Source organism: Gossypium raimondii, chromosome 1, assembly GCF_025698545.1.
Source record: "Gossypium raimondii isolate GPD5lz chromosome 1, ASM2569854v1, whole genome shotgun sequence".
Classification (NCBI taxonomy): Eukaryota; Viridiplantae; Streptophyta; class Magnoliopsida; order Malvales; family Malvaceae; genus Gossypium; species Gossypium raimondii.
Window position 1 is genome coordinate 16,610,347 of NC_068565.1, and position 24,671 is coordinate 16,635,017.

At 30.8% G+C, this 24,671-nt stretch overlaps 1 protein-coding gene and 1 non-coding gene across 2 annotated transcripts in view; both read left to right on the top strand.

The window, feature by feature from the left end:
- Nucleotides 1-12,216: 12,216 nt before the first annotated feature.
- Nucleotides 12,217-12,323, top strand: LOC128032807 (small nucleolar RNA R71). The gene has a single exon (XR_008189146.1). It is a non-coding gene; the product is annotated as a small nucleolar RNA R71 (small nucleolar RNA).
- A 5,157-nt stretch (nucleotides 12,324-17,480) lies between these two features.
- Nucleotides 17,481-24,671, top strand: part of LOC105784694 (uncharacterized protein At2g29880-like) — a 33,004-nt gene continuing 25,813 nt past the window's right edge. Inside the window, exon 1 of the mRNA XM_052632465.1 lies at nucleotides 17,481-17,571. The gene's annotated coding sequence lies outside the window, so the exon portion shown is untranslated. The remainder of the gene's footprint in view (nucleotides 17,572-24,671) is intronic.

Here is a 24,671-nt window from a genome sequence, read left to right on the forward strand (position 1 = left end):
GTCTATCATGCACGTACAAAGCATATCGACGTACGATTCCATTTTGTGCGGAAAATTATTGATGAGGGGAAAATTCATCTTCAGAAGATTAAGACTGCAGATCCCTACAGATATGATGACCAATGTGGTAACAACAACCAAGTTCAAATATTGTTTGAACTTGGTCAATATCTTGCAAGTTTAATAGTTGAAGAATGCACTATCAAGTATTGTTGTCAAAGGCAGAAAGAATTGTGTGAAGATAAGATTATCCTAATCAAATATTCAAGGTAGAGATTATTGGCAACCATCCATATTTAGAAAAGTCAAAGATATGGGTATCAAAATGTTGGCACTAGAAATAAGAGATTTAAGGCACTGAAAGTGGGATTGAAATTTGGCATGAGATATTTGCAATTTTTAGTCCCTAATTGTATAGTGACTTTGCAAGTTGATCCCTAAATCTCAACTATAAATAGGCCTAACCATTTCTCGTTTTCATTCATCCCCCACATTTGCCATTCTGTCCTTAAGGCATTGTTCTCTCTCTTTATTTGTAAATTTTCACTTGTATTTTGGAGTGAAATAGATTTGTTAGTGCCCGAGGACATAGGCAAAATTTGCTGAACCTCATTAAAATTCTTGTTTTCTTTATTGTTTGTTTTGCATATTTTGTGAATGTGATTGTAGTGATTTATTGTGCGGTTAAATTACGATAGAGGGATATTTTGGCTAGGAAAGACCTGGTACTTAAGTGATCCACCTCTCTTTCCTGGGAATTGAACTTAGTGTGATTTTTCAGTACAATAGTTTTACTCTTTTACAGGCTTCCGCACAACATAAGTAATACATCGGGTCAGACCAAACAAAAATTTGACCCACTTGTGCTGTTGCTATCCTAATTCCCTCTAAGTTCTGCATGGTGTTAAAATGAGGACGAAAGTAAATAGAGGGATAACATCAATTAAAAAAATAAACAACTACTTTGACGCAGTTAATAAATTTATAATCCTTAATATATTTTAATTATATTCGATAACTTAAATAACAAATATTATTCTACATTAATTATTATAATTAAAAACATAATATTTATAAAATTAATTAAATATTAAACACGTAAAATCACATACAACGTATGTATTATCTGATTAGGGTTTTTGGCCTAACTTGTGTTTGAAGAAATTGAGGCTTGGATTCGGAAATATATTCCATCTTAGTTGTACGTAACCAAAAGAATGATTCTGATATCTTTCTAGTCCAAACCAAAAGGTGGCTGTTTTGTTCTTTCACTTTGTTTTGTTTTGCCTTGCAACCACCAACTGTAAAGACGAATTAGTTTTCTGGATCTGCCAATTGGTGCGTACCACTTGCTTTTTAACTATATTTCCTTAAAATATTTATAGCTTCAAAATCAAGCCCAAAGGCCGCACTATATATTTATCAATTAAATATTAGTTCAATTGGTATTGTTATTGTTATAGTTGCATATTATTGTAGGTTAATGTGCATAGTATTCCTCCATTTATTAGAGTTTTAAATATTTAAAAAAAATACATAAAAAAGAGAGAGCTATAGATATACAAGATCTTCAGAACTAGACTAGTGATTGAATCGATTAAGTCCATAGTTCTCTAGTTCATCGATCCAGACAATTTAATGAAATAATTCATAAAAAAATATTAAAACGGTTTAACCGGTCTAAGACTAGGATACTCATGTATAGCATGATGGAATTGAAAAACTCAGATTTACTGGGGCGATGGTATGGAAATTGAGGCACATGGTGGGTCAATATTTTAGATTGGTAACGGAACTTAGGTGACAGATAGTAAGACGTGGAAATGGAAAGTAGGCTGTAGCAGGATTGATATGAAAAAATAAAATGTTTGGGAATATTGGAACCTGAATGAGCTGTTCAATCTTCTTTTGTGTTTTCATGCTTTAAATTAGAAAAACACACGTCGATTTTATTTTATTTAATGTATATATCGTTTTGGGATATCTTAAATGTTTGGGGACATTAATTACTTAAACAAACTAACATCATTTTCTACTTTAGTTTGCAGATTGCTATCTTAAATGTTTGATTCCATATTTGTAGTAAGTTGCTGCAAAACATTATTATTTTTCCCCTACCTGCCTTTTCCTTCGTCTATGAAACTCATCTTTTACTATAACACTGCTCCCTAATGACTATGGTTAGTGGCTTAGTGTACTGATTGACCCCTGATTTCTTTTAGATTCCCATACTAGTCAACCCTACACAAATAAGGACCTCCAACAAACTATGTTGGTTTTTTAAAATAGCTGGCAAAACACATGTTCAAAATTTATTCTTTAAATAAAGTGTAGCCTTTTATATTCTTTCTATAGATCAAATCTTTTATAAAGTACAGTGGGATCCAAGGGCTGGTATTAAATTTTAGAAAAGCAACACATTGTAACCTTGGGATGATGCCATGTCAGATTTTTTTGAGAAACGTGCTACTCTTTCAATAGGTTAAAGTGCATTTATGTTTGCACTTGGTTTAATCACACCAACGTGACCATGGAGTCATTCGCTTCAACAATTGAAGCATAGTGCAATTGTGTCATTTCTGGCCCCAAAAAATCCCATCCATTGTTCGAAAGAAAAAACCATTATCCAACCAGCCTTTTCACTTACAAATGAATTAATATTTACATAAACTTGTCAATTTTGATTTCAACTTAAAAATTTAACTCAATCAATCTAATCTTATCAGAAGTTAACAACTTGAATTAGTCTAATCTAAACTCAAAATAATCGAATAAGTAATTTTAAGTGATCTAAACTTAAATTAAGTACAATTTTTCAATAAATTAATAATTATTATTTTGTTTTAATGTATAACTTGTAAAATGTAATTTTCGTGGTCTATTATTATAAAGTAGGCAATTTTAACTTGTATCATATGATCACGATAGTAAATCCCAAATAAAATAAATACTTTATAAAATATATTTATCTATTTATTTCCAAGTAAACAAAACACTATGCAAAATTCCAAAATAAAATTGATATATTTCAAAATCTCAAAAACTTTTTATTTTGATTTTATTTCACTTTAAGAGATTGAAATTTTATTTTTATTGATTTTGATCCTAATTTATTTAAAAATCCTAGAAAGTTTTTGACTAATCTTTTAGTTTTTACATACTTTTTAAATTCTAAAAATCTAATTGATTTATGTTTATCCCACAAAATTTTAGATAAATAATGTTATTAAAAATCATCAAAATATGATTAAAAATATAATATTTACAATGAAAATTTAAAAGATAATGTAAATAAAATTTATTTTCATCTATTAAAAACTTTTACTTTTATGGTTTATATATTATGGATTAATTGATTTAAATTTATAATATTTTATTATATTATATTTAAAATTTATTTCGACAATTGTTAATTTTATAATAAATTTAAATTGGTTATATAATTTATCTAACATTAATTTTATTTTATTTTAAAATTAACAAATTGAGCTTTATCGACTTTAATAGTGGAACCTAAATCACCCAAGTAACTTGATTCTAAACTTATTTGCTTCAACATAATCCTTTTATTAAATTAAAACTGAATGACTAAACATGAAATGACCATAATCCGATATGATCGAAACTTAAAGCGATCCAATTAGTATTACTCTTGCACCACAATGTCATTACATTCATGCCTTAGATAATTCATTTAGTTCAATTAATATTAATCGTATAATTCATTACATTGTATCAATAATTATATAACGATGTCATAAATAGTCAATAACATTAGTAGCTAGAGGAATGTGTAATTGATCAATACTCTTAAATTGATCAAAATTTTAAAATTAAACATTAGTGGTCCAAAGTTTTGATATATTTCACTATATTATAATGAATTCCAAACGTGTATACTCAATGTTGTGTTTACATGGACCAATTCTATTGGATCAATGATTTTACAATTAATTTTACAATTTATTCAATTAGATAAATGGTTGTACAATTAATGTCACCATTTTTCAATTACACTAATAATTAGAGGAATATATAATTGATCAATAATTTTAAAAATATACTTACACACTACAATGTCATTACCTTCATAAATAAATTCATTCAATTAGATTAATGATTCTACAACTAATGTTATAACTCATTCAAATATATTAGTAATTGGAAAAATGTAGAATTTATCAATATTTTTGAATTACTTGTACTCCACAATTTTAGTACATGTGTATATAGACCCAATTCAATTCATTCAATAGCATAATCAATCAATTACGTTAGTAGTTAAAGGAATGTATAATTGATCAATACTCTTAAATTGATAAAAAATTTTAAAATCAAACATCGGTGGCCCAAAGTTTTGATATATTTCACTATATGATATTGAATTCCAAACCTATATACTCAATGTTTTGTTTACATGGATCGATTCAATTGGGTCCATGGTTATATGATTAATTACACAAACTCGATCTATGTATGAAATTTGGGTTCAAGAGTACAATTATTGATGCATCATGAACTAGCTAAAAATTCGGTTAAGGCAAATGCACCTATCAATTAATAGTATAGTTACAATAAGCAAAGATATCATTCCCACGAAGACTAAGAGTACTAGTAATTACTGTCTTTCTATTATTTAACTGATAAATTTGAGTGATTGATTGAAAACTAAAATTAACTAAATTAAATAACTATGAATGCGACAAAGACCAAATAAGGAAAATAAACGATTAACAATCAAGAAGCGAAACAATACCTAAGAAAGAATTCACCTAGATTTCATCTGTCATTATCAATCTAAATTACGCAATTTCTTTATTTACTATCTTGAGAAATCCTTAAATTATGCTAACATCTTTTTCGAGAGTAAGAGCAACTAACTCTATGTTGATTAATTGAAATTTGTTTCTAATTAAAACCCCTATTTTCACGTTAACTCGATCTATGGATTCCCCTATTAGATTTGACTCTAGTCCAGTAGATTTATGTCATCCTATTTTTAAGATTGCATGGAACTCTACTCAATTATGCAAGATTTACTCTTAAATAAGGTCTATTCCTCCCTTGATTTAAGCACATCAAACATGGATCAATAATCTAGAAATATCAAACCAATAATTAAGGACACATAATTGAGAACAAGATCTAAGTATTTATTGAGTAAAATAAAAATAAAAAATAAATTTCATCATAGCGTTCATCTCCCCTAGGTATTTAGAAAATTAGTTCATGCTTGAAAATAAAAACATCCAAGATACAGTATAACCAAAAAAAATAAAGAAAATCATGATAATCTCATCAGAAATCAAATGGGAATCTTCAATCTTGACGAAAATCTGCCTCAGAAATCGGCTTCAATGGTTTTTTCGAGTTGTTTTCTTGAGTATTTTATGACGGCTCTCTCCTATCTTTTTATTTTTTCATATATAAGTCTTAGAATGCCTGAAAAACCTAAAAATCACATTTTCCCATAGTTCAAAGTGCAAATTTGTGCAATCGACGTGACCTACCACAAGGCCATATGGCAGCCTGTATGGATCACACAGCCGTGTGAGATAGGTCGTGTGGCTGTTGTATCTTGCTCTGATTTTCCAATTTTTGCTCGTTTTTTGCTCCTTTTGCTCCTAAATGCTTTCTTAAGTATAAAAACATGAATTTAAAAGATTAGGAGCATAAAATTCACCATTAACATCAAATAATCACCAAAAAATGCATTAAGAATGAGATTAAAATATGTTACTTTTAACACTTATCAAATATCCCCACACTTAAGCGTTTGCTTATCCTCAAGCAAAATCCTCAACCCACATTCAAGTTAACTTCTCTCAATTTATTATTCTCAGCGATAATGTTTTAGGATAATTTACAGATAATCATACAATGAAAATTCATACTAAAATGAAACTAAACAACACAAACAATCTAAGCAAAGAATTTTAAGCTTTAAAAACATTAGGCATCTCCTCTATCTCAATAATTACCTAAAATTCAAACTTAATAAGAAATAACATCCTTACTAAAGATTCACTTAAAGCAATCAAAGTCTTTAAGGTTCAATTAATATTACGGTTAAACTTTAATGTTTATTTATTAACTTGATGAATGTTATTATGTATTTATTTATATCTATTGTTTGAAATAAAATTATTGTTAAATTATTAAATTGAATTAAATGTTCAAAACGAGTGGAATGTGGGATTGAGTACAATTGTTCTATGGCAAAGGATGAATTGACAGTAAATGCAAAGGATGAATTGACGGTATATGTAAAGGATGAATTGATGGCAAATTACCCAAGTAAATTGAGGTTCAGCATTTGTTGCGAACTTTCATGTTTACTTTCAGTTTAGCTCTCACGAGCTTTTGTTTAACTCATATGAGTTTTTGTTTAACCCTTATGGGTTTCCGTTTAGCTCTATTGAGCTTCTATTCAACCCTTATGGGTTTTTGTTAAGTTCTTGTGAGCTTCTGTTCAACCCTTACAGGTTTCTGTTTAGCACTTATGTGCTTCTGTGCAGCCTTCGGGCTTTTGAAAATGATGTACTCATATACGTAAGTTGTTCTTCAAATGGTAAGTTATCGGGAATTTTCTTAGATGATATATGTATATGAAGAAACAGTAAAAGAATGATATGCATCATGAAATGTATATATATATCAATATCTTGATATATTGATATATGGAAATTATGTAAGTTGAGACGAGTAATAAATTCAAGTGTGACATGTTGAGATAATAAGGTTATTGATGTTGAAATTATATGAAATATATTCAAGTACGCTAACAAGTGTTGTTGTTTGATGTTTAGGCAAGTGCCAAACTACTGGTTGAATGATAATATGTTTAATTATAAGATGCATTGAAATGGTAAGTGCTCAAATGAAAATACCCTTGTGCTCATGAAAGAGTGGTAAAGTTTAAGTTATGCAATTTCTTATGAAATAAGTTATCATGTGATTAATTGGAAAAATGTCTATGTTTAAATGCACTAACTAATAGCTATGGTTGAATGATATGCTTATGACTGGTGTGTTATGTATATGGAATGAGTGTGGAAAGTAAAGAAACGCAAATGAAAATAAAGAAATTTTAGAAGATTTAAAGTTGTTTAAAATCCTACTATGATAGGAATAATATGTATAGGTGATACTGTAGATTTATTCACTTAGTGAGTTGTTAAATATAACTTCATGAGTATTGTGGTATCAATATTGGATTATTCTTTATATGTATAAATTTCATATTTGAAAATAAGTATTATGATTAAATTTTATACGAGCTTACTAAGCATTTATTACTTATGTATTTGTTTTCCTTTACTTTTCAGATTATTGGAAGCTCGATTGGGTTGGAAGCTTGTCGGAGTTGTATCACACTATCCATCAGTTCTATCGATACTTTCGAATGTTTTGATTTTGGTTATAATGGCATGTATAGGTATTTTTTTAATGATGGCCTATATGTAATTTGTTGAGTTTAACCACTTATTTTGAATTGTTTTGGATGTCTAATTATGGCTTGTAAAATAACTTATTTTTGTCCACACGGGTAGAGACACGGGTGTATGTCTCAACCATGAGTGACACACGGCTAGGTGACACAGACGTGTGTCTCTTGTATCTAAAATTTGCACAAAACAGAATGCTCACATGGCCTAGCACACGGGCATGTGACTTGGCCGTGTGACCCAAGTCAGTATACTCAGTCGAGCATAGAAAGGGGCCAAGACACGGCCATGCGTCCTTATTTCGAATACCCACACGGCCTGAGACACGGGCATGTCTCCAAACCGTGTGAGTCACACGGCCTGGTTACACGGCCGGGTGACCCCAGCAGTGTTGAAAATATTAAATATTTTTGAATTTTTTTTTGAGTTTTCGACTTAGTCCCTATATGTTTCTAATGCATAATTTGGGCCTCGAGGACTCGTTTAAGGGACAATATGTATGATTTTGATTGGTTTCTAATATAAATGCTAGATGAAATGAAATGTCTGATAATTAATTTGTAAACTTAGGTAATGCTTTGTAACCCTATTCTGTCGACATATTTGGGTTAGGGGTGTTACAATTGTAAAGTAGTTTTTAATAATTTTAACATTTAAGGATTAAAATGTTAAAGTAGTAAAATTACATGGACTTGTTGTGAAATAAAAATAATTATGGACTGTAGTGAGGTCTTAAACAATTCGGCTAAACTTTATTTTGGTTGAAAATGGTTAAATTGCAAGTTTTGAACTTAGGGACTAAATTGCATAAAAGGTAAAATGTTAGTGCAATTTTGTAAAAATGCTTAAAAGGAATTATTTGCATAAATTAGTTAAAATTTCTATTGGAATTGGTTAATTGAATAAAATTACTATTTTAGATCAAGAAACAAATTGATCAGACTTGAATTGCGAAAAAGATAAGGCAACGGATTGATCGTTGTCTCGACTTAAACATCGACTTTGGTTAGGTAAGTTTGTTCGGTTTAATTTAATACAATTGTGATACATATTGTATGAAAAACTTATTTTTTAAAATTTTTGTTTAATATATCCACTATTAAGGTAATAAGAATTGGAATTATGAATTATACATAACATCGATTAATAATGTGATCTCTTGTGCCAGATGAACGTAGGATAAAGTACGATTAGCATGCCAATGGGTTATAGTGCGCACTGTACGGGATTGGTATGAGATGAGATGATGATTCATGTATATTTCTTGTTCACTGAATATATCGAAGTCCATCATTTGTTGCGGACTATCGTGTTATATTCATAGTGTTTTCTGGCATGTTATCAGGAGTGGATGTAAAGCCTCAAGGCTTGACACTTAGTTCCAAGGAATGTTATTGGTTGGATTTCTCGTTTGAGCTTTTGACATTTTTTGATGGATAACCATGTACTCATATCCTTATTTTGTTTATCAGGTGGAGTTCTAGTGAAAAGCAATTGTTATTGAAATATAGGAAGCTTGATTTTGCATTCTTGATAGTATAGTAATCGAATAATAAATGATCTCATTCTCTTTGAGTATTGACTCACCTGTTGTGAGCTGTGGTTGACAATAAACTTTGTTTAATAATCTTGTTATTTGAATTATTATGTTTGATTCAGTAAGTTTTATCGTTTAAATCGTCGAACTTATTAAGCTTTATAAAAGCTTACTTGTGTTATTTGTCTTGTTTTCTTGTAGATAGTGTTTTTTGTGGAAAATTGAGCGATTGGATCAACTTGAAGAAATCACACTATCCGAGGATCTTTTGGTAGTTTTTGAATGCAAACTTTGGCTTATATGGCATGTAGTAGGAGAATTTAAGTATGTTTTGTGATGGCTTATAATACTCATGTTGTAAAGCTTGATGTGCATATGATCTTGTTGTGTTATATAACCATTTGATATATGCATGTATGATACCAAGTTAGGGAACAAGTGGATATGGTTGAGTGAGTATAAAATGGTAGGCTTGATATAAGCTAATGTATGCCAGTTAGGAGTATGTATTTTGTAACTTGAAAGTCTAGTTATGGTGATTGAATGTTTATGTATTTGGATTGTGGTATCATTGATGGCACATTTGTTAGGCACAAAGGTTGGTTGTTTTAGCATTATTTGAGTGTATTTGAATGCATTTTGAAGGTTTGTAAACATGTGTTCAGGGTATGTTTTGCCACTTAAGTAAAAGGGATTGAAATTGGCTTGATTTGGGGCAAATTTTGGTGCACACGGCCTGGAACACGGGTTGTCACACGGTCGTCTGCCACACACGATCACACCACATGGCCATGTGTCCCTATTTGTCTAGGTACAGGGTATACACGGTCTGATACACGGGCTATGACATGGTAGTGTGATCCAATTTAGTGAGTTACACAAGCGGACACATAGGCTGGGACATGGCCGTGTGATCCAACTTAGTAAGCTACACGGTCTAGGGGCACGAGTGTATGTGGTGGCCACACGAGCATGTGGAGTGGCCACACGGCCATGTTTTGAGCCACATGATTTGTGCTTTGTCACACGACCTGGAAACACGATTGTGTGACCCCTGTTTTGAAAATTTATGAATTTTCTCTAAACTTTTCGATATGTTTCGAATTGGTCCCTATTTGCTTCTAAACTATTTTTAAGGCCTCGTAGACTCGATTTAGGATCCATAAGTGTATATGTTGCATTGATTTAAATGAATTATGATTTTTGTTATTAAATCTGTATATTTAATTCTATCTGATGTTAAATATTTTAAACTGTACCATAATATTCCGTAATTCTAATCTGGTGACAGAGACGGGTTAGGGGTGTTATACTCTCGTTATCAATATCACCACCAAAATAAAGTTTGAGTCCATGACCATTTGCCTTAAATGTGTTGTATTCAGGATATGTTACCTCAATGGTTCCGTATGGGAATACGTTCTGTACCATAAATGGGTTTGACCCTATTGACTTAAGCGTTGTAGGGAACATTTGTGGACCTGACTTTTCTAGTAGCACTTTTTCTCCAACTTTGTATTGATTTGTCCTATTTACATATGCACCATGGAGTTGCTTTGTTGTTTCTTTGAACATTCTCGGTTTCTCATAATCCTTTGGTTGCCATTCATCTAATTGATCAAGCTGCACCATTTGTTCTCCATTCATCCCTTGTTTCTATCACCTTGAACAGGATACGATTTTAACACATCTTCATGAGTGATTTCTTACAAAGAATGTTGAGCCACATGATTACTAACATTAATAGAATAACTAGTATCATCTCGCTCACTAGAAGCTCCCACAAAATCACATGCTTGAAGAGTAACCTTTTCATTACTTACCCTCAGCAAAAGTTCACCATTATCTACATCAATAACAATTCTAACAGTGGCTAAAAAGATTCGACCTAAAATAATAGGTACCTTAATATCCCCATCCATGTCCAATATAACAAAATTAGCAGGGAATGTAAATTTGTCTACTGTGACAAGTACATCCTCAATAATACCTCTAGGATAATTAATTGATTTGTCAGCTAATTGAATACTCATCCTAGTGGGTTTTGGTTCTCCGAGACCAAGTTGTTTGAACAATTTACAAGATATTAAATTTATACTTGCACCTAAATCAACCAATGTTTTTTTTCTACGTTTAAGCTACCAACAAAACAAGGAATAGTAAAACTCCCTGAATCTTTAAGCTTGGTAGGTAGTTTGTCTTGGAGAATGGCCGAGCAATCCTCATTGAGCTCCAAAGGTAACAAGTCATCTAACTTCCTTTTATATGTTAACAGCTCCTTCAAAAATTTTGTATGCTATAACATCTGCAAAATTTACCATATTGTTCATTCATGCGGTCTTTCTTCACTACCGCCAGATATGGTATTCACAGTTTATATTCTCTAACCACTAGCTTATACTCTTTCTTGCTTTCCTCAACCCTATCATTTTTCTTAATAGCTTTTAAATTTAGCTTCTTTTCAAGCTCGACTAACCCTCCCACGCTTCAAACATTGATTGTATAGACTTGCTTCTTTGGGTTGGATTCAATGTTACTAGGTAAAAAACCTTGTTGTCTCTCCGAAACCAGTTTAGCAAGCTGTCCAATTGGATTTTCAAACCCTTGAATCGATGCTTGCTAATTTTTTAGAGTTGTCTTAGTGTTCTGAAATCTAGTTTTGGACAACGAAATAAATTTAGCTACATCTCCTCAAGGTTTGGTTTCTTCTCTTACTGATAAGGTTGCTGAAAACCCGGAAGAGGTTGTGACCTTTGATTTCCTTGACCATCACAAGAAAAATTTGGATAATTCCTCCATCTTGGATTATAATTATTGGTATATGGGTTATTTTGAGGTCTAAAATTATTACCCATAAATTCGACTTGCTCATGCTCCATGTTAAACTTGAAGGGTGAATATTCAAAGTTAATCATCCCCACTCCTATCACATCGCATTGCATTACCGAATTCACATGTTTACTGTAACTCAAATCATCAATCTTTTTACTCAGTGCTTCAACTTGACTCGCCAACATAGCAATTGCATCCATATTAAAAATATTGGCTTCATTGATGGATTTTGTTCTTATGACTTTCCACTGATAATTATTCAATGCCATCTCTTCAATAGATTCTTGGGCTGCCTTAGGTGTTTTGTTATTCAATGTTCCGCCAGCTATTGCATCAATCATCTGTCTAGTCGAAGGATGCAAACCATTGTAAAAAGTTTGAACTTGTAACTACAAAGGTAATCCTTGATGAGGGCACCTTATCAAAAGATTCTTAAATCCCTCCCATGCATCATATAATGTCTCAAGCTCAATTTGGGCAAACGAAGAGATGTCGTTCCTCAACTTAACTGTTTTGGCCGGTGGAAAATATTTCAATAAAAACTTCTCAATCGTCTAATCCCAAGTTGTGATAGAACCCCGTGGAAGTGACTTTAACCACTGTTTTGCCTTGCTCCTCAAAGAGAATGGGAACAACCGTAAGCGTATGATATCATCAGTAATGCCAATAATCTTAAATGTGTCGCAAATCTCTAGAAAGTTAGCCAAATGAGAATTCGGATATTCATCTTACAACCCATCAAACTGAACATATTGCTGCACCATTTGAATTGTGTCCAGCTTGATCTCAAAATTATTTGCAGCAACTGTTAGTCTGACAATACTTGATTTAGCTCCAATCAGAGCAAGCTTAGCGTAATCATACATAGTCCGAAGAGCAGGACGTGGAAGAGGTTGCTGATTATTTTGATTATCCTCCATCTCTGCAATAATATCCTTTTGCTATTTATCATCTATTAAAATTTGTTGATCTTGCCTTGGTTCTCTAACTTCTCTCTGATTTCTGCGAGCAGGCTTTTCAATCTCACTGTTAAAAATTAACGATTCTAATGGGTTGCCTCTAGTCATAGACCTAAAAAACTGTCAGAATCAAACAAAAGAAAAATTAAAATGTAAAAATTAAATTAAAAACAAAAAAATTAAAATATAAAATGGCTAAATTAATAGAAATAAAGTTTTCCTAATATTCAAGTCCTTGGTAATGGCACCAAAAACTTGATGCATCGTGAACTAGCTAAAAATTTGACTGAGGCAAGTACACCTATCAATTAATAGTATAGCTACGATGAGTAAAGATATCATTCCCATGAAAACTAACAGCGTGTTTGGTTTACTGTAATGGGTATGTGGTTACCCATCTATTCTGCGCGCCCCACCTAATTCCGTGTTTGGTTCACTGTAATGCCTATTACGCGCCTATTACATTACCGACCTATTCCCCAAATTCTCTACTTTTGTATTCCCTTCCCAAAACGACGATTAGCCCTATTACGAACGTCTTCCCAAATCTGTCTCTATTTTACCCTCCCTCCCTACCTGAAATCGACCTCCACCCTCTCCCTCCCAACATCAACAGAAGCTGCCAGCAAAGTCACCTCCACTGTCATATTGGCATATTTCGCCGACTCTACCGTCTCAAATCTCCAGCTCAATTGTTTTGGCAAGTGCTTCTTTTCTTTTTTTACTTAATCCGAATTTTTATTTTCTTCCTCATGATTTAGGTGTATGCTTGTTCTGTTTTGAAATATTTGATTTTAGTCGTGCAGAGCCTAATGCTTAGCTAAGGGCAGTCACGAGATTTCCCTCTTTTCTCTTGTTGCAATAATGGGTTGCTTTCTTTCAATACCATAAATCATCACAATAGATATCCTTCCATTTGTTTCTTAAACCATTAATCAAGTTATTAGTGTCCTATGTATGTAGGTCCTTTGATTGCTACAATCCTGTAACATCCCAAATACCATCAGATTTTTCAGATGAAAAAACACAAACTTTCTTCCCAACATTATTATTTCATAAACTATTGGATAAGGTTTGTAATTTAAGTAGTGAATATGAGAAATGAAAATGAAAATTCATATAATGACTTTTAGAAGATAACAAGTAAATAGCAGTGCTGGCAATATCTATAAAGAAACTGATAAAAAAAGACTCATAAAGTAGTCTATTTTTCTTACTTGCATTGGGTAATTTGATTATGTGCTGCATTTAGAACACTTTATATCAATGTTTTGCTAGTTCTTCCCAAGTTATTCAGGTTTAATGTTGTAATACTAACCAAGGCTGCCTCAAGTAATTGCTAGTCAGCCCATGTAATAATTGTACTTCTTTTGTATTTGAATTATATATCCTGATGTTATGCCTTTTTCTAGAAAACTTATGTTCTTGCTTCGTTCTCTTTGCTCACCTTAATATAAAAAATTATGTTTCTAATTACCTGGATGGAATGTTTACACAATCTGGTCTTTTTTGCTTTAGTATCTATTCTGTTGTCTCTAGTATCTGATAGCTTATTCTGACCTGCATTGATAAAATTTTAAATACCTTCGAGTCAACTAGGTGAAATCTTGAATATTAGGTGCAAATATTAGATGTTTTAGGTGCAAATCTTGAGCATTCTTTCCAAGATTCCGTAAGTAACTAGAGAAATCAAAATCTGCTTTCGAAAGAACCTGCTTCAATTTAGTATGTTCACTTCGGTTGTGAAACTCCCTGCTTATTTATGTTCAATTCTCGTTATGTTTCATGCACGATTTCGTGACTTTTCTTTTTCATTTAAGGAAAACAGGTAAATTCTCTAATGAATATTGAAGCAAAAAAGAAGTACGAGTTTCTAGAATCTATAAGTGCAATTATGGTATCTGCTGGTGCAAATAAAATTATGGTATCTACAATATTGATCCAATGGAAATTGCTAGTGCTTTGGAGCATAGTGTTAGATTATGATGTAGTTATTGTCTCTGCTCGGTTTCACTAGAAATTAGGTGTAAATTTGGGCTTGGATCAATCGATGGGCGACTTTAGTATATTAGTTTCACTTCAGAAGATCTAGTGACAAATATATCATGTATGATTTGCCTATTATAACATCGTATATATGGTATTCTTGAGTGAAACATGCTTCATGTAAACCTCTCATAGAGTTTCCTTTCTTATGCTTTATGTCTTGCCAAATGTGTGAGTGCTGGATAGTTTTACAAAACATTTTATGATGCACGAAATTGTAATACTAAACTTGTGCATCACAATTAACAATAGATCTTGACTTCATGTTTTTCAATTTTACCTTATTTTTTTCAATTGTAATACTGGACTTGCGCATCACAATCCATGGAACATTTCTATTCTGCAAAAAGAGCCAATCCCAAGTGGAAATCTGCCTCCTGGTTTTGATCATATTGAAGGTTGCAAGCTTATCAGAAAGGAAAATGTATTATTTTCAAGATTTTCCCTTTTCTTTTTTTTCTTTTATGAAGCTGTGAGTGTGCACTACAATTTTAAAGCACAAGTTTGAATGAATTCCTTCTATTTTGCTTGTTTGTCTTCATGTTACTTTGGTTTTGCAGGAATTCTTTGTTGTGAATGTAAGGGATATAATAAGAGGTTTGATACCTCTGTTATAAGCATTAGCTTAGACGATAGAGTGATAGATGTTGCTCCCTTGAGGAGTTATATCGACCATGATGAGTATTTAAGGGATCATGGGCTCAATTACGATACTTCATCATGTAGCTCAAGTTTCGGTGTCTATGAGAACTATATGTTCTATTTTTTTGTGGTTTACTCCATAGTAATGTTTTTATAGTTATATTTTGCAAGTGGTGATGTAATAAGTTGATTTTTATTGGTATTGAAAAATTTGAATTTGGGATCGAATTTCTTATGTTGAGGTAGTTCAAAAATTTTATTCGAGTAATTACAAGACTTTTATAATTGATAGTTAAATTGAATGTAATAATTGAAAAATGTACATTTTATGTAAGTCCGTTTGAATTGGTAAAGTGAAATGAAATTAAAGGATTTGAATTTCCAGTTGAACAAGCCTGCACAGATTGAGAACCAAAGAGCCAACACCAATATTCTCTTCCAATTATCCTTTGAAAAATAGGCAAGACCCATTCCTCATCTTTTAATGGGGTTTTTCTCTTTTGTTAGAACCAATTTTTCACTCAATAGCCTGCTTAAAATGCGACTGTCTGTCACTAGGTTGATTGGCTGATTGACTGTGATTGACTGTGATTCCTTTGCTGTTACTTTAGCTTGATTTTTTTTATGGATAAATGTAAATGATAAATCATGATAATTATCATCTTACTGCACGACCATGAGCATGGAAAACTAGGAGATTGGCAATTTGTTTACATGTAATTGTGAATAACTTGCGAAATTGGTTTAGTTAGTTGATTGAGTACCTTCATCAATTGTGATTAATTAAATTGTATTGCAATAAATGTAAGTATGTTCTTTGACTTACAAGTGAGGCTTTAATTGGACACTATCTCTTTTTAAGTTTTATAAAATTTGGAAGTGAGTTATGGAATAATATTTTAATAATGTATCATTTTTTAGCCTATTTCAATTTCATTTAAAATATATTATTTTATTTTAAAAGCTGTTGATAATTAAATATATATTAAAAATAGTATATTAAATTGATATAATAAAGATACCATATTGATTCAAATTTACATACATAATAAATATAAATATATTAATAAATTTAATAAATATATAATAAATCTTGCATTCTTTTGCTGTCCACTCTTGTTATTTTCACTACTCCAACATCAACTTGTGCTCTAGTTATCCAAAGTAAGACCAAATTTATTTATCAACTTAATTGTGAGATTTGGGTCTGGTTTTATTACCTTATGTTTTACTTTGATCCATATATAAACAAAGCATTTTTTTTTTGGTTTTTAGTAATATAGTAAATTAGCTTAATTATGAGATTTGGGTCTGATTTTCTTAGCTTTGGTTTTTGTATTTAAAATAAGTGATATTGTTGATTTCTACAGAAAAAAATGAATCCAATACCGAATCCAAAGCCAGGTCCCAGGTGTAGTAAGGTACATGGTAAACGTGTATGCATAGGATATTAATAAAACCAAAGAAAAACTACAAATATATATATACATGCCCAAGTTGCTTCCTCATCTTGTTCTTCAGGCCAATATATGTACATAAGCTGGCTTTCATTGATGTATTTATCTGCACTTTGGAAATCGGAATTGTAATTTGTGGTAATGCTTGATGTAGTTGAAAGTGTTCTTGAAAATAAAATGCGCTCACATAATTTTTATTATTATCATATCAGTGATGGTCTAAATTAAATTAAAATTGAATCCGCAAAATCATAGATATAATTGTATTACAAAGCTGATGAAAATACCAACCTTCTATAATGTTGTGAATTGAAACCATTTTTCTCTCAACTTTCTTTAAATGTGCAATGTGCTAGTTTTTATTATTATAATGTTGTCAAAAAATACAGTTAAATGTTAAAATGTTATTCTTAGAGATGATAGTGGAAAGTAAAAGATAGTTAGGTTACATGAGATTTAAATAATTTAATACAATGATACATAAGATATAAATTGCAAAGATAATTTTCATTTCTATTTTTTGCTTCGTTAAGATTCTAAATTTGTATTGTTCATTTTTCTTTGATAGTGTGATGTTGCTTCCTATTGAAGCGGCTTGTTTGATTGCTTCCTCCACCCACAGTTGAGCGTCTTCTTTTCACACAATCACTGTAAGTTCTTTGGCAATTAAATTATTTAATTTTATTTTACTGTTATTGAAATTATGATTGGAGAAATGTGACCCTTTTACTACGATTTGACAATATGGAACACATTAATATCTCTCAGTAATGGCTCGTCTGCCTTTAATTGCACAAAGTGTGAGGCGTAAAAGAATTGGTATTGCATTGACAATATGGTTGCAAATCTGTAGTATTCCAAGTTGGTTTTTACTTACATTGGGTGCCATCGATAGCCTACATACTTATATACCAAGGATTAGGTCTTATATTTTAGATTTTTATGCACAATGGGATTATGTGAAAAGGCTTATATATGCTAGTGACAAGACCTGTATTGAACAAGTTAGGATGAATAGATTTGCCTTTTTCAAACTATGTGAGATGTTACAAACGTTAAGGGGATTGAAGTCGTCAAGGCACATGCTTGTTGATGAGCAAGTGGCAATGTTTTTACATATCATTTCCCATCATCTTAAAAATCGAGTTATCAAGCATCACTTCAATAGGTCTGGGGAAACTGTTAGCAGATCATTTCATAGTGTTTTAAATGTTGTCATACGCTTACAAGATGTGTTATTTAAAAAGGCAGAGCCAATTATAGCTAATTCTTCAGACACAAGGTGGAAATGGTTTAAGGTATTGGACTGAGTTTTATATATAACTTGTACATAATTTAGTTGATTTAGATTTAAATTTAGTATCTTAACTCAAGGTTTTATAACATGTGATATAGAATTGCTTAGGCGCTCTTGATGGAACCCACATCAAGATTAGGGTTCCAACAGTTGATAAACCTAGATATCGAACGCAAAAAGGTGACATAGCAACAAATATGCTAGGTGTTTGTACACCTGATATGTAATTTGTTTATGTTCTTCCTGGTTAGGAAGGTTCTGTTGCTGATCGACGAGTTCTTCGAGATGCCATTAGTAGGAGACATGGACTAAAAGTTCCTCATGGTAAAGTGGATAGTTAGAGGACTTTGAATTATTCATTAAAGATCAAACTTTTTTGGGAAATTAATCATTTAAAAAAAATTATAGGTTGTTATTATCTAGTTGATGTTGGATACACAAATTGTGAGGGATTTCTTGCACCTTTTAGAGGACAACGATATCATTTGAATGAGTGGCATTAGGGTTATCAGCCAAGTACTCCGCAAGAATTTTTTAATATGAAACATGCCTCAGCACGTAATGTTATTGAAAGATGCTTTGTGTTATTAAAACTTAGATGGGGAATACTTAGGAGTCCATCATTCTATCCTGTAAGGGTGCACAATAGAATCATTGCATGTTGTTTGCTCTATAATTTTATTCGAACCCATATGAGTATTGATCCTATTGAAGCGGAGGTGGGAGAAGGATTACCTAGTAATGTAGTAGATGATGATGAACCGAATATCGTCAATATTTATCCATCGGATGCTTGGGCTACTTGGAGGATGGAACTAGCCAACCAAATGTTCGATGAATGGCAAGCATCTAGAAATTAGTTAGGTTTAGGGAGAAAATGAGTTTGAGTTAATTTGTTTATGTTATTTTATGTATCTAATTTGTGAAACTTTGATGGTGTTTGAATTGTTTTTTGTATTGTACTAAACTTGTTGAATTATAATTTGATTTTTTCATTCATCATGTGTTATAATTTTATACTGATGTTGAGTTTTGATTCATGATATTGAACTTAATTTTAATTTTATAAAGTGTTCCCTTTTGATTCATGATATTAAACTTAATTTTATTTTGTTTTTTCTTAAGATAATTATGTCAGGTGTTTCAGAATCAAATGTTTCTTCCCAAGCATCTCGAGGAACCAAAAAGAAATGGGTTCCAGAAGAAGATGCAGCATTGGTTTCCTGCATGGTGGACTTGCACAATGTTGGAACATTTAATGCTGATACGGGGTTCAAAGCCGGTTATTTAAATGAGTTGGAAAAAATATTAGAAAAGGCTTTACCCAATGCAATGTTAAAGGCTAGACCTAATATTGAGTCAAGGATTAGGTTACTAAAAAGGGATTGGTCAATCGTGTATGACATGCTTAATGGCCAAAACACAAGCGGTTTTGGTTGGGATGAGCATAGGCAGCTCGTTGTTGTTGAAGATGCGGTTTGGGACTCTTATTTAAAGGCAAGAATTAGTTCAAGTCTTTATTATCTTATTTTTACCATACTTATAACTAATATGATTTCCTCATTTTTATAGAGTCATAAAGAAGCCGGTCAATTCAGACATCGTAGTTTCCCTTACTACGACCAACTTACTACCATATACGCAAGAGATCGAGCGACTGGGAAAGATGCTCAAACAGCCGCTTATGTTCTTGAAGAAATAAATGTTGAGGATGTACCTACTGCAGATATTAATGAAGAAAGAAACGAATACTATGACTGCGATGCTAATGTCTTTTTGGATGACATGGATGTTTCTGCTACGGAGCTGCAACCAGATAGAAACCAAGGGGGTTCCTCATCTTCATAGAAGAAAAAAAAGAATTCTAATGCAAGTGATCATTTTTCTTCTTCTGTTCATGATGTTGAGACTTTATTGGCGGAAAACATGCTGGCCATTGGCGAACAAATCAGTAGGAGTATTGCCTCCGATGTGGTAGTTCAACAGAAGTCAGAAGAATTCCAGATCATCCAAGAAAAAGCTACAAATTTATATCTAACCTTATCTGAAATATAAGGTTTAACAGAGGACGAGCGGTTTCGAGCATTGAGTAAAATTCCAGATCATCCAACTCAAATGCTCGTTTTCTTTAGTTACCTTCTAATGTGCAGTTGGAATGGGTCAGAAGATTTCTTGCTGACCATTAAAAATTATGGTTTTGTTGATGATATTTTCGTAACTTTTTCTGTTTGTAATATTTGGGATGGTATTTCATTACAATTTTCTAACTTTTTGATGTGGCAAAACTGTATAACATATGGATTATGACATAGAATTTCATGAATTTCAATGAAAATTTTTTAATATATGAAAATTATGTTTATGCAAAATATAATTCTAAAGTTATTTATTATTGTAGAATAATTAAATTATTTGTTCCACTAATGATATTTTAGCACATTAAATATGTATTGCAGTTTAAAAATATGGATGTAAATTTGGCATTTTGGGCCAACAATCTAAGGACGTCAACTTTATCTTTTTCAATATTAGATTGTAGTTTTATCAAAATTAAGCATGGAGGCGTTAATGTTTAATTTTTTTAAATTTGTCTAATTTTTTTCATTGCTTTTTCTCCTTAAATTGTTTTATTTATAAATATATTATTCTAATAAATAAATGTCATGTTAAAAATGAGAAAAATAGATATTCATTTATTTATAAATATTTTATAATTTTGTATGTATTTTAATAAAAATAAATGTTTAAATTTTTAGTTTTTAATTTTAATTTTTGAATTTTAAGAATAAAGGTTAAATTGATATAATATGTAAAATTGAAGGTTAATTTTATTGAATTTTTAAAGTTGGGACCAGATTAATAGAATTTGTAAGTATTGTAGTATTATATATTATGATTTTAGTAAATTCATATAAAGAATATTTAATATTAAGAATTTTATTAAATTATATATTTTATTAAATTATGTTTAAAAATAATTATGTTAAAATTATATTTTATAGTATTATATATTATGATTTTAATAAATTCATATAAGAATATTTAATATTAATAATTTTATTAAATTATATATTTTATTAAATTATATTTAATAATAATTATGTTAAAATATGATTAAATTATTTATTATTTATATTAATAATCTTATTAAAATTTAATAACAATAACTATAATCATCTACCTAAAAAAAATTATGCTAAGGGTATTGTAGTCATTTTAGTTTTTTTCCTTATGCTATTACCCATCTATTCCATTCAACCAAACACAAGAAAACCATTACGCCTCTATTCCATTCAATTCAACCAAACAAAATGATTACCTATTACGCCTCTATTCCATTACAGCGAACCAAACGCACCCTAAAAGTACTAGTAATTATCATATTTCTATTATTTAACCGATAAATTCGAGTGATTGATTGAAAACTAAAATTAAATAAACTAATTAACTATGAATGCAACAAAGAACAAATCAGCAAAATAAACGATTAATAATCAAGAAGCGAAATAATACCCAAGAAAGAATCCACCTAGATTAATAATCAATCTAAACTACACTATTTCTTTACTTTGTATATTGAGAGTAAAAGTAATTAATTCTAGGTTGATTAATTAAAATTTGTTTCAAATTAAACCCCTATTATTGCATTAACTCAATCTATGAATTCTCCTATTAGATTTGACTCTAATTCGGGAGATTTATGTCATTCTATTTCTAGGATTACATGCAACTACACTCAATTACGCAATATCTACTCTTACACAGGGTTTATTCCTCCTTTGATTTAAGCACATCAAACATGGATCAATAATCTAGACATATCAAACCAATAATTAAGCACACATAATTGAGAACAAGATCTAAGTATTTATTGCTTAAAAGAAAATTTCAAAGACAAATTCATCATAGGGTTCATCTCTCCTAGGTATTTAGAAAATTAGTTCATGCTTGAAAATAAAAACATCCAAGATACAGTATAACCGAAAGAAATAAAGAAACTCATGATAATCTCTTTAGAAATCAAATGAGAATCTTCAATCTTGACGGAAATCTGCTTCAGAAATCGGCTTTAATGGTGTTTTTCGAGTTGTTTTCTTGAGTATTCTATGACGACTCTCTCCTATCTTCTTATTTTTTGTCATATATGTTTTAGAATGCCCGAAAAACTTAAAAATTGTGTTTTCTAACAGTTCAAAGTGCAAATTTGCACAACTGACACGGCCTGCCACATGGCCATGTGGCTAACACAGCCGTGTTGAAGGGGCCGGCCTGTGTGGCTCTTGTACCTTAATCTGATTTTCCAGTTTTCAGTCGTTTTGTTCCCAAATGCTCTCCTAAGTATAAAAACATAAATTTAAAGGATTAGGAGCATAAAATTCACCATTAACATCGAATAATCACCCAAAAACGTATTGAAAATGAGATTAAAATATGTTACTTTTAGCACTTACCAATTATGCGTAAAAAAATGATTAGTACCCTTACAATACTTGTCCCAAGAAAATATCGCTTTTACCGATGACATTTTATTAGGGTTTTAGCTTCTAATTAACTTGAATTATTCTATACCTAATGACTCAATTATTTACAAATTGTGAAACAATACCTTAGGTAAATTTTCAAAGGCAAAATAAAAAATTTTAAAAGCTCACAATTAATACAGAAATAATTAATTTAATTAAATTAACAAAAATAAAAATATCATAATTTAAATTATATATAAGGAATTAATAAAATAAATTTAAACCAAATTAGAAATTGAACTGAATGTATTCATATCTGCATAGGATTAACTTGAATTTTTAAAAAATTAATTATAAAAACACCAAACGACGAGGATTAAAACATTAATTTATTCAATGACTCTAAAAGTCCTTCAAATTAGCAGCGAACCTCCCACTTTCACATGTGAAATTATTAAAATTATTATTTAATATTTTAAAGACCATCTAATTTCCTTTTTTTTTCATTATTTTCAAGCCTAATCCTAAAACTCATATGTTTACTTTCTTTTCTCTCCCAACCTTTTCTTTACTCCCTAAGATTCCTTTTTTCATTTATTCTCCTACACAATTTCCCTCCATCTCATTCATCTAGATTACCCTACCAGCTCATGGTTTCTCTCTTTTATTTTCTTTTTCATTGAAAACTTATCCTTCATCTCTAGGAAAAAAAAACTAGAACTAATTAGAAATTTTAAACAATGTAATATTTGTGCATGTTAGAATAAAGACTACCTACACTTTTTGGCTTCCTTGTTTGTGACTCATTTGAGTTCCGGATGATTCTATTTGTTGCTTGTAAGCTTGATTCGGTATTCATGTGTATTTTTTGTCGTGTTTTTTCTTTTCAATTTTCTTCTCTGATCTTTTGTCTGATGCTTCTCTGTTTGCATCTGTATTTTATTTTATTTTTTCAATCTGTCTCTACGTATTTGTGTTGAATTTGACTCTCCTTGTGCGACCGTCTCTTACTCTCATTGTTTATTGTGTTCGTATGCTCATCTTTTTTGTGGATCTAAAAAGAAATCAAATATTCAAAACATAGATTTTCTTTTATTTTTTCCTTGTAGATCATGGTGTTCTTGGGACCTAGGGTTTGTGCCGCCTTGAACTTTTACATTTCCTCTTTTTTTTTTTTGATTTTTTTTTCAGATTGTTTGCTATTTTTGTATTAGGGTATGTTTTTTTTATGTTGAATACCAGATCAGGGTTTTCCACTGTGAAGGTTTGAGAAGGTATATGTTGCGGTTTTGACTCTCTTAAATGTGATAGCAAAAAAGCATCCATAAGATAATTGGTTTAGTTGTTGTCTTCCTTTTTATGATGTTAGTTTTCTGGAATAATCTTTTTATTTTAGTAATCATGTTCTTGTGTTCATTCAACTTTGGCCTACAAAGAAGCTAAAGTTGAAGGATGTGGACAAGTATAAACATTTTTATATCAGTCCTGGATTATTTTGATCAAGCTCGGGTCAATTTCAAAATGTTTATTATGAATATATTTTATCCAAATAAATATAATTTCTCATCCTGAGAGTGTACCAATATACCCAAAATTAACATTATTTCACAACTTTTCTATTAATACGTGAATTTTTTTAATGTGTTCTAATTTATTTTATAAAATTATAATAATATCTTGTTTCTAAATATATTATTCCCGCTTAATTTTCTCACTTCTACACATTATTTCTGCTTAAAAAAATCTTTCAATTGAAATTGCTTGAATTTCTTGCATCTAATAGCAAATTATTTTTGTTTAAAAAAGTTTCCATTTTCAATTAATGGGTTTTGAACCCAAATTAAACCTAATAATATATTACAACCTTCTTACCCCACTTGAGCTGCACACGTGGCATCTCGAAAAGATACCTGCAAAAGGTTCCCTACCTCTCATCCTTCAAATCATCATCAACAATTTTGCTTAACTTCTTAGATGAGTCACCTCCTGT